Below are 17,344 nucleotides of genomic sequence, written 5' to 3' on the forward strand. Positions count from 1 at the left end.
AGAGTGCCTGGCACATAATAGGTACTCAATAAACACTTGTTAAATAAATGAATGAATTCAGAGAGAGTCCCATTACTTTAAAAAGATGGTGTGATGTTGTTAAGTTCTAGGGAGAAAGCAGAATTAGTTTATTCTTAATTTTTATCTTTCTTGGCAAGAATGATTTCCAAACAAAGTGGTAGATAGACATTATAGAGTAGTGGTTCTCAAAATGTGATCACTGGACTAGCAGCATCAGCATTACCTGGGAACTTGGTAAAAATGCAAATTCTTGGGCCCCAACTCATTCTATTGAATCAGAAACTTGGAGGAAGGGCCCAGAAAAGTATGCTTTAAAAAGCTCTGCAGATGATTCTTAGGATGCTAATTTGATGACCAGTGGTCTTTAGAAGTAACAGAAGCAGTAAAAGAATATAGCTCTTTCCATTTTGATAAGCAAATGTAACTAGTCCAAGATACTTTATTTTCCAATGTAGTGAAAGAACTTGCTGGTATGATCTTCAAGCCAGCATTAATTTTGGGGGGGACATAGAAAATAAGAGAGAGCCCTAAAGGGTATTTTAAAAGAAGGATGGAGGAGATAATTTTCAGAAATTATATACAATCTGAGGTTGATTTCTGGCAAAATGTTGAAGTTGTTTGCTAAACAGATGATGTATGAGCATTTGGAAAATGATGCAGGGATCACTAGAACTCAACTTGGATTAACTAGGAAACCTGATGCCTCAGTCATTATTTATCCTGTTTTAAAATATACTTTTATTGATTTCAGAGAGGGAGGGAGGGGGAGAGAGAGATAGAAACATCAATGATGAGAGAGAATCATTGATTGGCTGCCTCCTGCACAACCCACACTGGGGATTGAGCCCGCAACCCGGGTATGTGCCCTTGGCCAGAATCAAACCTGGGACCCTTCAGTTTGCAGGCCAACGCTGTATCCATTGAGCCAAACAGACTAGGGCTATCCTGTTTTAATAGGGTAAAATACATTGTTAGTTTACAGACCAATTTTTTTTTAGCAGTAGGTATGCCAAATAAGATGATTATTGTCCCTCTTATCACACTTTATTTTCATCTTTTTTGTTGCACGTCTCTCTTCTCTACGACACTCTAAGCTTCTTTGTAGCCCCAATGCTAGCACAATTTCTGGTACATAATTTCACATTCAAAATTTCTACATAAATTGAATCAGGAGATATCCTTGGATAGAAGATAAAAAGAATATGGGCTGGATAATAATAAATGTAACTGGATTTTAAGCTGATTAAACAATAATAACCAAGAGTATTAATAAATGTAATTTTTATGTTTGGCACCTCGTTAGTATTTGATAAATAATTGTTGAATGAAATTATGTCAACATGAAGCCAGTTGAGTGTCACAACAATTTTTGGTCAGGTATTACTCAATATTTACACTGTAACCTAGTTATAGATGATCAACTTCTCCAATAGCTTAATGCAAGTTATTTATAAACTGACAGAATAACAATTCAAATTTATCTCAACATCCTTGAATGCTAGTAGAAAACCAAGCAGGTAAAATTGAATAAGGATATATGTAAATAGGTTTTTGGGACAACTTGGCTCAGTAACAAATGTAAAATATCAGGTGGCAGTTATAGACATTTGTCACTTTGCCTTCTCTCATTGATTCTCTATGGGAACTATCCCTTTCCACTCTCAATGTGGTTAGGGTGGGGCTGAATCTCCCCTCAATTTCAGGATTGACTAAAACTTGGGCCTTGCCCATGAGAACACTCCAGCCTCCCAGCTTTTATATTTGGATCAGGAATAGGCTCATGACCTAAGCCAGGCCAGTGAAAATTTGGCTGGGATTCTTAATGAAACTGTATCAACCATCATGGTGCCCTAGGTTGGAAAGGACAAAGGACAAAAGTTCAATTTTTCATAATGATCACCATGCTCTGCTACTAGTTGTACATTCTTTTCTTTTGGGATGATGTGCTCAGGGATGCTCATCTAACAAGTGGCAGAGGTTCTTAAGCTCATTTCCTAATAAAACCATCCCTTAGCCCTTTTTAGATACAAATGTATGTGACTCTAAGGGTAAAGGGAATAAAGTATTGGGAGATGTGTGTGTGTGTGTGTGTGTGTGTGTGTGTGTGTGTAGAGAGAGAAAGAGAGAGGGAGGGAGAGGGAGAGAGAGAGAAATTGAGAGATCACTTATGCCATCATATGACCACCTGAAACCAGGCATATCTGGAATCTTTCCCTGGACATTTCATTTACACACAGAGCCTCCATAGAATTGCACAGGATGTGTACTGCACAGCCGGCACAATTATATGTGGCAATCCTAATTATATAAGACAATAAATTGTCCTTTTTTTTTCTTTGACAATATGTAAAGTTGTAGTGTGTCTAAGAAATGAGGCTCATTACAATGTCTTGCTAAGCAGCAGCTACCTAAGAACCACCTTACTCTAGGTATACACTGATGTCCAAAAAGACATTGGTGGATGAGTTCCAGTCAAGATGACAGAAAAATAATATTAATGTCAACTGTAATTTTAAAATTAAAAAAAACAACACAGACAAGGTAGAAGCCATGAAACTTGAGTTTTGTCTTTTTTCAGGAGTTTTGTCTTTGCATTGGATTAGGTCAAATTCTGGAGCAAATCTTCTCCTATCTCCTCCCCCTAACCTTCATTCCTCCCCATCTCTCTAAGAGGAGGGGGACAGTAAAATAAATAGATAATTATCTGTCCAGAGCAAATTTCCAGAGAATGAGACTAAGAGTGAAGTGCTACCTTGGTTATCCCCTGAAAGATTCATATTGGGGAAGCTATTCCTATTTATAGGCCTGAAAAAGAAGCTACTGAGAACCAGGGTGGAGAGAAGTGAGGAATCTATCCATCTGACATTTAAGTCAACTCCAGGTTTAAAGAACATATCTGAAGATTTAAAATAAGTGGTAATCCAAGCTTCAGTACAGAACAGCTTACAGATGATTGTGATTTCATCTGACATTTGAGTGACTTATTTACCTAAGGAAAAACAAAGGTGGAGGAGAGAAAATGCAATACCATCTGCCTGATAAACTCTACCCCTCTCATTCTTAATCTAATTCCCCGAGGACATTACCCTCACCTCTGAAAATTCCAAAACCCAAATTTCAATTCTTTTTCTACCAAAATACCCTTCAATTGGACTTTTTAGAGTTCTATTTTAATAAATAATGAAAGCAAATTTCTGAGGTTACTCTCCTTAACTTGAGGGTAAGGAGCCCCCAAAATGTTTACCTTAGCATCTTTACCCCCACCCCAGTGCCATATCCATAACAGAAACTCAGTAAATGTGTAGCCAATGCAGGAAAACTCTTTCTATTTAGCTACACAGCTTCTTGTAGCGCCAATGATTTCTTGAAATGTTTTAGCTATCATCACCATTTTTCTTATTTTTACAGGCTTAGTACATTTATTTCATCACAATGCCAGCTAGCTTTGGGGAGTCTAGGCCCCAATACGTTACAGAACTGGAATGATCTATCCCTGCCAGATATAGAAACCAGAGGTTTGCAGTTACAAATGAATACAAGTCTCTTGGTGTTGAAATGCATTTACACTTGGCAAATCATTGCTTCTTGTTTTTAGAATAAAAGTTTCTTTAAAAGGCTCAAAAAGCTTCTTTGACATCAGTTAACCTGTAAAAAACACCATTTTGATTATTTAAATTTAAATGAATAAAAAACACATAGGTTAAATTTCCCTTAAAATACAGATGGTTTTTTTAAAATCAGAAGGAAAAGGTGCTTGACAAAAAGCAGGTTAGATTTTATTGAACCTCAGACTTTTAAACAATAGTGTAAGTTGCGTGCTGAGCCCAAACCATGGTTATTAAAAATATGATTTAAAAAAATAAAAGCCAAAAAAGATATTTAACATAAATACTCAAATTCTCACCTATAAAATATTGTTAACTATTTTGACTTTAAGAAAGTCAACTTAATGGATTCTACAGACTTATAAAATTCTTTGAAATTATAACCCAAGCATGTGGCCTAATCCTTTCAGACCTGTTCTTTTTATGAGCTACAGATCATCTTTAGCCTCTTTAAAGCTGGGTGACATGCATTATTATTAGAAATGTTCCCAGATAATTTTGACACTTTGTTAAACAATAATGTTAGCTATTATGTTTTGTTGTCATCTTTTTATTTTCCCCCAAAACACACAATTAATCCATATTGCTTGGCTGGTACCATCCAGTTTTCATTATCCTTCCCCACCTTTCCCATCCCTTTTTGTACCCCCTAACTGAAGAGTCTCTTAGAATATTTTCTCTAGGAAAATATGCATGGTGTTAATTTCATGACTATATCACAATTTAGGGAAAACAATGCCTCAGTTTTCTATGGCCAGTACCATTATCAGTCATCTATTTGTCCAGGCATAATTAATTAAATATATATCATTTTCAGTATTGGGCTAGGCCTATTAGTGGAACGCAGATAGGTACAATCATTCAATTTCTCACAGGGCTTACTAAGTGAAATTTGAATGAACCATGGGCTCTCAAAAATGGCAAGAAGTAATCTGGAGGTAGACTCAGAGATCCGATCTTTTCCACCTACCGACAGCATCCTCTTTCTTACCTTTCCCTGCCTTTCACCCTCCCAGTTGAAATTACTTTGAGAAGACAAGAACCCTAGCGATGGCCAACAAAAGCCCCATATTTTGGAGAGTATCACTGTGTGCGTGTGTAATGTATATATACCTGTCTATATTGGCTTAGCTTAAGTTATGCTGCAATAAAGAGCAACCTTAAAATCTCAGTGACTTAGTTTCCCCAAAAGAAAGGTTTCTTTCTTCCTTAAACTATTCATCTGTCACTGGCCACATGCAGCTCTGAACTTTATTGTCTGCCTTATGGGACCCCAACTGAAGGAACAATTCCTCACCTGGGACATTACATAGTCTGTGGTACAAAAAAAAAGAAAAAAGGCTCTTAAAGTTTTTTTGTGTTTTTTTTTAAAGATATGGCACATATCATTTTTGCCTGTTTCATTGACCAAAGTGGATCACCTGACCAGGTCTGACATCAAATTCCATAGGGAGGGGGTATTTTGAACAGTGATGTACCTACTATACCACATGGAGACCCAGGTGTCAGAGTTAAAATTTATCTTTTAAAACTAAGTCAAAATCTCCTTTTGGGGTTAAGTGAATGAAATGCTATTGAGCTGTCCCTGGCCAGTGTTGCTTGGTGGTTGGAGTGTCGGCTGGTGCACTGGGGTCCTTGGTTTGATCCAGTCAAGGGCATGTATCTGGGTTTCAGGTTCGCTCCCAGCCCCCAGTCGGGCACGTGATGGAGGCAACCAGTAGATGTGTCTCTCTTACCTCCATGTTCCCTCTCTCTCTCTTCTAACCCGCCCCCTCCTGTAACTCAATAAGGCATAACAGATTCTATTCATTTGCCTTGAAAAAAAAACAACCTCATCTTTTGGCTTAAACCCAGCATGAAAAATTTTAGCCCCAAAGGAATAATTTGGAAGACAGTTGTATAAACAAAAGAAAAAAGGACTTGGATTAGAAAGACTTTCACCATTTTACTACAGGCTTGCTAAGGTAGGACCACAAAATAAATATAGAGAATATTAGTTTGTTCTTAGTGATAATAATAATAGCAAACAATATATATAACAGTATGAATAATGATAAAGTAGCTAACTTTTATTGCACACTTAGTATGTGCCAATTCTAGCTATATTACATCATTTAATCTCACATCAATCATATGATGTAGGTACCATAATTGTCCCTATTTAACAAAAAAGGAAACCAAAGCTTAGAGAGGTCAAGAAATGCAACCAAGATCTCAAGGTTCATATATGACTGAGTAGGTTTAAATAACTCTAGAATCTAAAACTAACCACTATCCCAGTGATCCTCCAGTGTGGTCCCTGGAGCAGCAGCACCTGGGACCTTACTAGAAATTCACATTCTCAGGCTCAAAAAATGACCGAGCAATCAGGAATTCTAGGGGTTGGTCCAGCAATCTGTGCTTTAATAATACAAGCCTTCCAGATAATCCTGAAAGTTTGATACACAATGAATTATCCTATGCTTCCTCCAACAATAATTTTTACCAAAACAATTGTCTTCCTTCCTTTTACTATTTTATTGAGTTATAACATATATACAATAAAGAGTGTAGAGTATACTATCTCTTGATTTTGGCATGTGTAAGAGTTTTTGTTTATTTGCTGGTTATTGTGGATGTTACATTGTTTAGCATTGGATTTTGTTGCCTTTTTTAGGCAAATGTGGTGATAAATTTATTTATTTTTTACTTTTTATTGAATTTATTGAGGTAACATCCTATATAATAAAAGGCTAATATGCAAATATACCAAATGGCGGAACAACCGGAACAACAGAACAACTGGTCGCTATGACGTGCACTGACCACCAGGGGACATGCATGGAACATGGCAGACATCAGCCACGGTGGGATGGTGGAGCAGGCGAGTGGGGGCACCAGACCAAGGCGGGGCGCCAGTTGCTGTCATCAGGTGAGCCTCTGGTAGTTACTGAAAATTCTTTGCTCCCACACACCACAGTCCCGCCTGGTGCTTGCACCCCCTGTTGGCACCGGTCCCAATCGCTTCGTGCCTTCAGCGGGTGTGAGTGGGGACGGTGCCATCAGCATGTGGGAGTGGGGGCTGCTAGCAGACAGGTGACAGAAGGCTGCGGCAGGAGGGGCTGGGCGGGGGCGCAAAGGGTGGGCCAAGACCCACCCCTGTGCCCACCCCAGACTCTCAGCCCACAGTTCCTTTCAAGGTGCATGAATTTGTGCACTGGGCCCCTAGTTGGTTAATAAGATCATATAGGTTTCAAGTGTACAATTCTGTAATACATTATTTAGATAATGTATTGTGTGTCCACTATCCAAATTCAAGTCTCTTTCCATCACTATTTATCCCTCCTTTACTCTCTTATACTCCCCCATCCCCTTTCCCTCTCAGAATCATCATACTTTTTTTTTTAATCCTCACCCAAGGATATATATTTTTTTTTCATTGATTTTCAGAAAGAGGTAAAGACAGAGAGGAACACTGATGTGAGAGAAACACATTGATTGGTTGCCTCCTGCATGATCCCTGACCAGGACCCGGGCCAGGGAGGAGCCTGTAACCTAGATACATGCCCTTAGCCGGAATCAAACCCAGGACCCTTCGGTCTGCAGGCCGACACTCTATCCACTGAGCCAAATTGGCTAGGCCAGAATCATCATACTTTTATTAGTGTCTATGAGTTGTTGTTTTTTGCTTAATCCCTTTACCTTTTTCACACAGACCCCAACCCCCCTCCCCTATGACAGTTGTCAGTCTGTTTTCTGTATCTATGCGTCTGTTTCTATTTTGCTTGTTTGTTTATTTAGATTCCACATATAAGTGAAATCATATGGTATTTATCTTTCTCCGACTGTCTTATTTTACTTAGCACAATACTCTCTAGGTCCATCCATGCTCCCACAAAAGGTTAGATTTCCTTCTTTTTTTATGGCTGAGTAAAATTCCACTGTATATATGTACCATGGCTTTTTTTATCCACTCATCTGCTGATGGGCACTTGGGCTGCTTCCAAATCTTGGCTATTGTAAATAATGCTGCAATGAACATAGGGGTGCAAATATTCTTTTGAATTAGTGTTTTGGGTTTCTTCAGATATACTAGTACCCAGGAGTGGAATCACTGGGTCATAAGGCAGTTCCATTTTTAATTTTTGAGGTAACTTCATATTGTTTTTCACAATGGCTGCACTGATCTGCATTCCTACCAACAGTGCACTAGGGTTCCCTTTTCTCCACGTCCTCGCCAGCACTTGTTGAAGAGCCATTCTGACAGGTGTGAGGTGATATCTCATTGTGATTTTGATTGATGCTTTTCTTTAAAGACAGTTGGATTAGTTTTGATAGACTGTTAAGTTACTTTAGTTTGATTGTTTTAAAGAATTTGTAGAGTGGTTCTAGAGTAGCTATTATGGTAGGGATAGTTTAGCCCCCACTACAAAAAGAATGTGACCTTCTGGGATGTCTATTGAATGATCTGATTAACCAATGAGGAATCTCCAATTTGGCTGGTGAGAACTCAAACAATTCCAAGCCCTGTGTGAATAATGAGCAATTAGCTCATGATTCTGGTACTCTCTGCCTGAACTCAGAGAGTTTTGCTCTATGTGTGCAGGTCTTAGTGTTCAGCAAAAACCCAAGGGGAACTCTACACAGTTTTCTGAAGCTCTTTTTCTATTTAACTGCCTCCCTTCTGGAACTTCTAGCCACCTCAGATTCTTTAAACTCTCATCTCTATCTCTTCAACTCAGCAAAGTTGTTGTGTTCTCCTTGACAATCTTCTTCCTGTTCCACAAGTCAGAATGTGCCTCAAAGCAGTAAGCTGAGGTGATCATATGGCTCAGGTTACTTCCCTTCTCTTGGGGGAAATAACAGGTCTGTTATGTCTGTTGTCCAGTGTCTGAAAAAATGTGTATGTATCTTGTAAGCTTTTCCATGTGCTTTAGATGAAAAGGTAAATCTAGTCCCTATTACTCCATCATGGCCAGAGGTGAAATTTCACCACGCATTTTTAGGAAGAAATTGGCAAGCTAATTCCAAAATTTATTGTAAAAGCAAAGGATATAGAACAACCAATATAATTTGAAGGACTTATACTACCATATTTCAAGATGGGCTGCTAATCTGCAATGTGGTATAGTACACGAGTAAACAATGCATTCTCAATGGGAGTGATATCACCCCCAAGGGGGTGGAAATTGGTTTTGGGAGGAAATTTTAAAAATTATTTTAATATAAAAAGCACATTTGTACATATAGTACATAAACAGTTGTATAATATACCTTTGATATTAAAAGTTCATGGGGAAAGGGACAATTAGGAATAAAAATATCTAGAAAGGCTCTTCAGGGGTATGATAATGAAAGATGTGGAAAAACACTGGAATAGACAATCAGATAAATAAAAGACAATTAGATAAGTAAGTAAACAGAAGAGTAAGTCCAGCAATAAGCTCACAAATTCGTCAATTGAATTTTAGTTAAGCCAACAATGAAGAGAGTCTTAACAAATAGTGATGTAACAACTAATATTCAGAAATAAACATGAGAAAGAAAATGAACCTCAACTTCTCTCTTACTCCACTCAGAAAAATATACTCACAATGGCTCATGGTTCAAAATACAAAACCTGGGAATCCAGACTTTCTCTAAGAAAACACTGGAGAATATCTACACAAACTTGGGAAAATAAAAACAAAGTTATTTTTTAGAACACTAACCATAAAGGAAAATACTTATAAATTAAATACTTAATGTCTTCAAAAGACACCATTAAGAGAGTGAATAAATAGGCAGTGCCATGGCGTCAGCAAGAACAAGCACCTCACACAAGGTGGTAAAATAGGAGCCAGTAAGAAAGTGGTTGGTCCATTTTCTAAGAAAGATCGGAGGCATGTGAAAGCACCAGCTATGTTCAGCATAGAACAGTTAGAAAAACAGTGGTCACAAGAATGCAAGGAATCAAAATTGCATCTGATGGTCTCAAGAGTCATGTTTTTGAAGTGAGCCTAACTGATCTGCAGAATAATGAAGTTGCATTTAGGAAATTCAAGCTAATTAGTGAGGATGTTCCATGGCATGATCTTACCCATGACAAAATATGCTCCAGGGTAAAAAAATGACAGACCACGATTGAAGCTCATGTTGATGTCAAAACTACCGATGGTTATTTGCTTCATCTATTCTGTGTTGGTTTTAATAAAAAAAATGCAACAATCAGTTTCAGAAGATCTCTTATGGTCAGCATCAACAGGTCCATCAAGTCCAAAAGAAGATGATGGAAATCATGACCAGAGAGGTACAGATAGATGACTTGAAAGAAATGGTCAATAAATTGACTCCAGATAGCATTGGAAAAGACATAGAAAAACTTGTCAACCTATTTATCCACTCCATGATGTCTTTGTTGGAAAAGTCAAAATCCTGAAGAAGCCCAAGTTTGAACTGGGAAAACTCATGAAACTTCATGGTGAAGGTTAGCAGTTCTGGAAAAGCTACTGGGGGGATGAGACAGCTGCCAAAGTTGAATGAGCTGATGGATATGAAGCCCCAGAATCTGTTTAAAATTCAGACTTTTAATGGTGACAAATTTTTTTTAATTTCATTTGTAAAAAAAAAAGAAGAGAGAAAGTGAATAAACATGCCAAAGATTGAGAAAAAAGTCTGCAACACATATATCTGATGAGTAAGTCATATACAGAATATATAAAGAGCTCCTACAAAAACAACAATTAAAAGAACGATAATTTTAAAAAACAACAACACTGAACAGTCACCTTAAAAAAAGGCAAATATATAGTATGGAACCAAGATGGCAGCGTAGGTAAAAGCCCATACTCGTTGCCTCCCACAACCACATCAAAATTACAACTGAGATACAGGACAACCATCATCAAGAAGTGCCAGAAAGCTGGCTGAATGGAAGTCCTACACTAGAGAAGTAAAGAAAAAAAGCACACTGAGACTAGTAGGAGGTGCAGAGGCTGATCCGGCACCCACATGTGCTGCTTTTTTAATCGGGAGGGAAATCATCTCTACAGAGGCCGCCCATGAGGAGCAAGGGGGTCCCAGCCACACACCAGAAGCCCAGCCCAGGGTCCCAGAGCTGGGAAAAGAAGTCCCCATAACTACGGGCGGTAAAAACCAGTTAGGATTGGGGCTCAGTGAAGCAGAAGGGGCTGGAGATCTAGCTGTTCCTCTTATAAGCCTGGCTCCACGAACTGAACTAACAAGGTCCCGCTTCCTCTGAGCTCCAGCACTAGGGTGAGGCTCTGGGGGACACAGACACATTCGAGGAAGAACTGGATTGTCTGGCATCGGGGCAGGAACTCGGGGACAGCTTTCTCCCAGATGGAGGTGCTCGCAGGGATCATTGTTCCTGTGTTGAGACCTCCCTGGTTGCAGGGCTGACTGGCAGCCATTTCTGTTTGCTCTGCCCTGGTGGTTCCCTAAGACCCCCCTCATCCAATTTACAACCCCACCCAAACTGTGAGCAGCAGCTTTTGCATATGAATGGCCTGTCCTTGCTCAGACTAAAATCTCTCCAACAAGCTGCAGCTGGGTCAGGGAGCTCCAAACCTATCAATAAAAGGCCCAAGACTCACACCAACACCAGCCTGCCTTGCTTCATAGCTAGGCTTCATCTGGGCACTTCCAAACCCGATACAAAGAGGAAGAATCTACAGATCTGGTGATTGCACCTCCCTGGAGACCCAAGAACCAGTGTATCCAGTGGTCAGTGTCAGACCATACCAGATTACAACTCTACACTTCCATAAGTGACACACTCAAAGGGAAGACTCAGTGAGCACCAAACCCCCACTGAAGCAAGTCCTGCTCCATAAGGGTGTCTCCTGCATAGTAGCTCTCCCACTATAGTCACAGCTGGTCCTCACAGCCAATTGGCCTGGAGGTCAAGTCCTCCCAGTGACACCATGACAATTTGTGTGGCAGCCAGGGAGGCTCCCTACTTACATATCTCCCTTCAAGAAGCAGCTTCCCATTTCCCATTCATCTTCAGGGAATGCAGTTAGTTAACAGATTTTAGGGGTTCCTGTGAGAGATTCTGCCTTTTTTTTTTCCAGAGGGAGAGCTCAGAAGGGTCCTTAGGCATGGATTATGAATCTTATATAATGGGTCTGTCTTGTACATGAATCCTCAGCTCTCTTCCCAAAGACTACATTTTATTTTACCTGAGTCAATTTACAGCTGCATAGCCCCTAAATTAATATCTCTGCCCATTATGCTACAAAACCACTCTCGTTGGCTGGGAACCTGTTGAGTTTTTAGTTTCTCTCCATAGGAAGGCTTTTCTTTTTTGAAGGAAGGAAGGAAGGAAGGAAGGAAGGAAGGAAGGAAGGAAGGAAGGAAGGAAGGAAGGAAGGAAGGAAGGAAAGAAAAGTACTGCCAATCCTTTGTGTTTGGTTTGAGTTGTAAGGCTGAGATTAAGAAAGAAAAAAATAGTTTTTTGTCCCTTCAAAGTTTTTTTTTCTTCAATGAAATATGTTGTTTGGAGGCTTTTGTCCAAATATCTGGGTCTACAGAAGTAAAGGATTTCTGGATTTCTCATCTCTCACTGATTTTTCTGAAAATGCCCAAAATATATATAGTGCTTCTTATTTAGACTCTAACAACATTGCCATGCTCTCCCTCCATTCCTGTGTGGTCTTTTCAGGAAAGGGTAATTGCCCTGCGGCTTCCCCACTACCATTCATTCATTCAACAAATATTTATTCAATATGTACCATGTGCCAGGCATTTTAATGCATATTTCATTTTATTAGACAAAATAAAACTAAAGAGTAAAGTTAAAGCAAAGCAGAATTGTCGTGTGAATTTTAAAACTTGGAATAAAAAAGGTTTTTTGTTCTGTTTTCTAGCAATAGGTCAATGGAAGGTTGTGTTAAAAAAGGGGAGAAGAATTAGATAATCTGTTGTGCTCTTAACCCTCTGTAGTACAGTGGAAGCATCTATCCCAAGCTGCATCTCAAACCACCTATATGTGCATCCTCAGCCTCCTTCTCTCACACAATCCCTCATTTTAGTAAATGTCAACCCTATTCTTTCAGTTGCTTAGGTAAAACTCCTTAAAGTCCTTCTTGACTCTTCTTTTACATCCCATATCCAGTCCATCAGGAAATCCTACTGACTTAACTTTCAAAAAATATCCAGACTCTAACCACTTATCAATGTCCCATGACACTGTAGTCACTATCATTTTCCCCTGGGTTATTGCCATACCCTTCTAACTGATTTTCCTGCATCTGCCCCTGGCACCTACAGTCTACTTGTAGGGGTACCCTGAGTGCTACAGGGTTACCCCTCTACTTAAAACTGAAGATAAAGCCTTCTAATGATGTTCATGATCTGCCCTCATTTTCAATCTAACCTTTCCCCCTATTCTCTTCTATTCATTCATTCTGCTCTCCCCTACCAACCCTCTCAGTCACTGAGCATGTACCTGTCTCCCGGGCCTTTGCACTTGCTAATCCCTCTGCCTGGACCAATCTTCCCACAGAGATTCATATGGCTTTCTTCCTTAACTTTCAGAGCTTACTCATATTTCACTTTTTCAATTAGGCCTCCTCTAGTCACTCTGACTAAACTTGTACACAACCTCTCCCTTTCCTCCAGTCATATATATCTGATCTACGTTTCTCTTTCAGTTTTTTTCCTTAGCATTGATATCTATCTAAAAACCTGTATATTTTACTATTTTATCTCACTTACTGATGAATAAGATTGTAAGCTTCATGTTGCATGAGATTTTATCTCTTTTGTTCAGTCCTGTATCCCCAGCACCTAGAACACTTTTTAGTACATAGTTGGCACTCAAAATATGTTTGTTGAATGAACAAATCTAAGATAATATTAACAAAATTCCAGAGTGAAATGTATTTTGTTTCTGTACTGCAAATTCAAAATTGTATTTTTGTTTTTGTTTATAAACAAAATAAAAATCAATGGTGTATAAAGCTTATATGCATAGCACTTTAATTGATATATGTCTTTTTTATTTTTATTTTTTTAAAATATACTTTTATTGATTTCAGAGAGGGAAAGGGAGAGAAAGATAGAAACATCAATGTTGAGAGAGAATCATTGATTGGCTGCCTCCTGCAGGAACCACACTGAGGATTGAGTCCACAACCCAAGCATGTGCCCTGACTGGGAATTGAACCATGACCTCCTGGTTCATAGGTCATCGCTCAACCACGGAGCCACACCGGCCAGGCTGTATTTGTATCTTTTAAAGGGTCACACTTCAACCATATGCAAAAAGTTCTACTTTTAAAGGTCTCTATAGAAGGAGATTTCACAATTTGCTTAATAAGTCTAATATTTAATTCTCATCATCAAAACCTCCTTTTTATTCCAGCCCATTTGCTATGGTCTGAATGTTTGTGCCCCTCAAAATTCATATGATGGAATCCTAATGCCCAATGTGATGGCATTAGGAGGTAGGGCCTTTGGGAAGTGCTTAGGTTTATAATAGTGTATGGTATTTTGTTATAGCAAGTCTGAATGGACTAAAACACTAAGACCTTTAAGCCTTTATTTAGACTTATTTCTTTGTGTCTGTTTTCAGTGAAAATGGATGGAATTGGAACCTTTGTGAATTGTTTTCTTCTCCAAATCAAACTCCTCCTCCAAAGTTGGATTCACCAATTCTTTAGTTGGTTCTTCTATCAATCATATTCAAGATTGGTATCCTTTTTAGTGAGGAATTCTCTCTTGGCCACTTTAGTGAGACAAATGGAAAAAACTAACACTCTTTATTTGCCACTGCAATCTAGCCTCATAATTAATACAATGATTGGGAATTTGCTTTATATCAATTAGGAACACAAGTTTAAATTTATGCCAAAGCACATGCATAAATATTATAAAACAGCTCCATCTGTACCATCACTGTCCTTACTCAGTCCCCAGACTCCCCTGAGCTGACTTCTACAGCAGCCCCCCTAATAGTCTTATCTCACCACAATCCCTTCAAATTCTCCTCCACAATGACCACAATCAGTCAGAAGAAAATCTAGATTCTTCAGGGTGGCAGAGAAGGCCTTTCTTGATCTGGCCTCTGTGTTCCTGTCCAGCCTAACTCATCACCTAAAACTCCTAGGCCTGTACTTTAGATTCTGCTTACTGAATTAACTAGAGTTTCCTATGTCTCCACAGCCTCATAATTCCTTGTTTCTGTTTCTGATGTTTCCTTTGCCTAGACTGTCCTCTCCCAATTATCTGCCTAACTCCCAATCATCTCTTGGCAGAGGGATCTTTGAAGGGACACAATTCAGAATATCCCTCTTCCCCATCTCAGTTCTGAATAAATTGAAAATCGAAGTAAAAGATGAGGGGTTTGATAGCACTTGGATTACTCTTGGAGCCCAGATTGGAGGTCGTGGCGTTAGCTCTGTGAACACAGTGGGCATACTGATAAAGAACCCCAGAGTTGGGCAGCCCACCAACCCACTGCAGCAGCACTGGGTGGGACTAAGTCTTGCATAGTGGCTGAGGGGGAGCCAATCATTTCCTTTTCACAGAGGGACAGAGTGGGTAAGAAGCAATGAGAGGCCAGTTGTTTGTTGCATACTAATCCTATACCTCTTACTTTGTTTTCAAATGTTGTTTGGCCAGAACTTCTGGCATTATATCAAATATTATGATATAGCAGCCAACCTTTAACGTTTCTCTGTAAGGTAAAATATAGGCTGTAAATTATTAGTGCATAGGCTTTATCTAGGGGAAAATTTTCTAACTTTTAGTAAGTTTATAAAAATAGTCTTTTATAAATTTCTTTTTTCATAGCTTTTTGAATAACTGACTTTTTTCTTTTAGTCACTTACTGTGTAGATTTTCTTATGTTAAATCACCTATGCATTTTCAAGAGAAAAAACTTCTAGATCATATTGCTGTTTTATAAAATACATTGATTGATTCCATTAGCTAATAATTTTATTCAGAATTTTCTCATTTATGAGTCATGTAGATCTACATATTTTTTCTTTCTTATATTGTTTTCATCTGGATTTAAAATTAAGGGTTGACTGGCTTTATAAAGTTACTTAGGCAGCATTCCCTTTTTTCTGTTTTCTTTTTGGGGGGGGGGATAACTCATATAAAGTTCAACAGTCCCTTAATAACTTAGTAAAATTCAGCTATAAAATTGTAGAAATGCTTTGATTACTATGAAAATTTTAATGTACTACTCTGTTAAACTTTTCTATTTCTTCTTGGGCCAATTATACATTTTATATATTTTTTCTCAAAATTCACATTTTACCTTGGTTTTCTTGTGGTTATTCTCTTTTTCATTGTTTTATTTTAACTTTAATATCCTCTCTCCCCTTTTTTTCTTTGAGATTACTCTGTTGTCCTTCTTTTATAACTTTCTTGGTTGAAATCCTGGCTCATTTGTTTTCAGACGTTCTTGTTTTTTGATAAATATATGTAAATCTTTTGAATTCCTCTACATTCCAATTAGCTGTGTTTTGATTGACTTAGAGTCACCCCCAGTGATGATGTGGCTGAATACAGGAGGTCTGACATCGGTCAGATGAGACTGACAGCAGTGTGTTAGTCACATATACTCATAGTCCAGGAGAGGAGAGTACCATACACCATGGAGGACCAGTAGAGTTGTGCTTGGTAATAGAGTGAATGAGCCCAGTCAGCCGGAGGCTGGCTTTATAGCAGCAAGGGGTTCTGGAAGGAGGATATGTGATTGGCTTCCTTGAATATTTCCATGAGCTGTCAGGGGAGTGAAACCCATCTGGCTGAGGACAAGGTGAGGAGCAGCTATTCCAGGTGATAGGGGAACAAGCCAGGAGGGGAACCTTTCCCATTGCATCTTATCTGGTGAGTGTAGGGAAACTCATGGTTAGGCCTTTTGAGGCCCTCTCCCTTTCAGATGTCAAGGTAGCACATAATAGTGAATATTAAATTCAGACCTCACACCACAAGCTAAATCCCAGAAATTCTGATATATAATGCTTTCTATTTATTTTATATACTTTTCTATGATTACCTCTTTAACTTAAACGTTATTTAGTAATCTATATCTATACTATCTATCTAGTTTCCACACATATAGCACTTTTATTATTTATTTATTTATTTATTTATTTATTTATTTATTCATTTTTAAATAAAAATGTCCATACTACCCAAAGCTATTTAATGATTCAATGCAATTCCTATCTCCTTTCCCATGGGATAGGCAGTTGCAATTCAGAGAGACAGTTCTTAACAAAGAGTAGTGACACAGGCCAAGGTATAGGAGAAGGGGAGAGGGAGGAAAAAATGCTTAAGGGCTAGTCTACTGAATGTGGCTTTTATCACTTTCCACCCAATCTAGACTGATGATCCAGGGCACAAAATGGCCCTCTTCTCTGGGCTGCCATGCCCCTCACACCTGGACCTAACCGCCTCTGTCCTCCAGGAGCTTCTCAGAGTTTCAATGGCAGATTCTAGGGTCCCATGACCTTTTTCTTTTTCTTTTCACCTCAACAGGAGTGAGTTAGGAGAAAGCCAGCACCTAGAGATAGTTCACTCTCTTGACAGAACCAGCCAAGCACTTCCTAGGTACTACCAACTGTATCCCAGTCTTCACTTATAAAATGTGTCTAAGAAAACATGTATGCCCAGCCATATTTGTTAAGGCTGAGTCTTTCACCCAGAAAGTTTGAGCTCTACAATGATAGAAGAGGGAATTTCACAGACTTGAGGTGGCAATCTTGTGCCATGGT

At 38.8% G+C, this 17,344-nt stretch overlaps 1 long non-coding RNA gene and 1 pseudogene across 2 annotated transcripts in view; one reads left to right on the forward strand and one right to left on the reverse strand.

Moving 5' to 3' along the window:
• The window catches only part of LOC307108646, a 117,192-nt gene that overhangs the window by 75,250 nt on the left and 24,598 nt on the right, over nucleotides 1-17,344 (reverse strand). The gene's annotated exons all lie outside the window — the stretch shown is intronic.
• LOC307108601 (small ribosomal subunit protein eS1-like) lies at nucleotides 8,964-10,127 on the forward strand (annotated as a pseudogene). Its single transcript has 2 exons — nucleotides 8,964-9,016; nucleotides 9,389-10,127. The product of its transcript is annotated as a small ribosomal subunit protein eS1-like (transcript).

Source organism: Cnephaeus nilssonii (assembly GCF_951640355.1).
Source record: "Cnephaeus nilssonii genome assembly, chromosome: 12".
Classification (NCBI taxonomy): Eukaryota; Metazoa; Chordata; class Mammalia; order Chiroptera; family Vespertilionidae; genus Cnephaeus; species Cnephaeus nilssonii.